Source organism: Centroberyx gerrardi, chromosome 5 (genome assembly GCF_048128805.1).
Source record: "Centroberyx gerrardi isolate f3 chromosome 5, fCenGer3.hap1.cur.20231027, whole genome shotgun sequence".
Taxonomy (NCBI): Eukaryota; Metazoa; Chordata; class Actinopteri; order Beryciformes; family Berycidae; genus Centroberyx; species Centroberyx gerrardi.
Genome location: NC_136001.1, coordinates 27,039,953 through 27,041,084, shown reverse-complemented (window position 1 = coordinate 27,041,084; position 1,132 = coordinate 27,039,953).

Here is a 1,132-nt window from a genome sequence, read left to right as displayed (position 1 = left end):
TACCTAGATAGCTATAGGCTAGTATGGCTAGTTTGATCTTGGAAGGTCAGTAATGCTAACTAGCTAACCTATAGCTATGGCTAGATTGCATTTATTTTTACCTGGGCTTCAGTCTGATTCTAATGTTACAGAAAAACTGGTTCTTTGGCTCCGCCCATTGAGGTTTAACTCAATGTTTTCTTTCTGTTTGCAGCAGCTCTATCACCAAGAAATACTCCAATCTGCCTTTGGCTAGCAGCTGTGTCACAGATGTGCACACATGAATCATTGTAATATCCTGTCACCTTTTTAACTTAACCGAGGCCTAACACCATCCACTCAACTCAGCACAAGTTACAGTGATTGCATGTTTTGTTGATAGAACTTCATGAGGCTTTTAAACTCTATCCACAGCTGTGAAGCTCTTGTCGTGTGCATGCCAAATGAACCGTCTCTAGATTGCCTGACATACACCCACATATGGTGTGGCAGTGGAAGGCTTGTCTCTAAACAATGCATTACCCCATGACAGAAAGAAGCTGATCAAACTTTTTCCTCACCCCCTGCCTTTCCATCTTTTTAACCAACACATTGAACGGCAAGGTTATGAATTCCCTCTCAGTGGGGCTGAGTGGGTACTGTAACAGAACTACACAAGCCAAAGATCTCACTCTGTAAGCCTACTCTGTAGACTCTGGAAATACAAAACAGAGAGAAATATCAATTCTACCATTACGGAAAATATATTCCATACACCTTACTGTTCAGTTTTCCATTCGCACAAACATTCCAACAGTAACACCGAATGACTCGATTAATAATTGAGAGGTAACGTACAAAAGGCACATAAATATTTGATTAGGGGGATGAGGGTTAAACACTGATTGAGGACCTCTTCCCGCAAGAGGAATGTCTGATGTATAGGACACATGAGGGATGGGCAATTATTTTCAACCACTGTACCATTCGTCTTCATTGAGAAGAAAGCTATAATGAGCATCAGATGGTCATGATGACTTGAAACAAGCAAGGACAACACATGGAGGCGTTTGACAATACTGGATCTCTGCCATGTTATCAGCATGGACAGCCAAGATAATACTATACCACTGTCACACACACTCTGGCATAAAATATATAGAGACAGAAATGA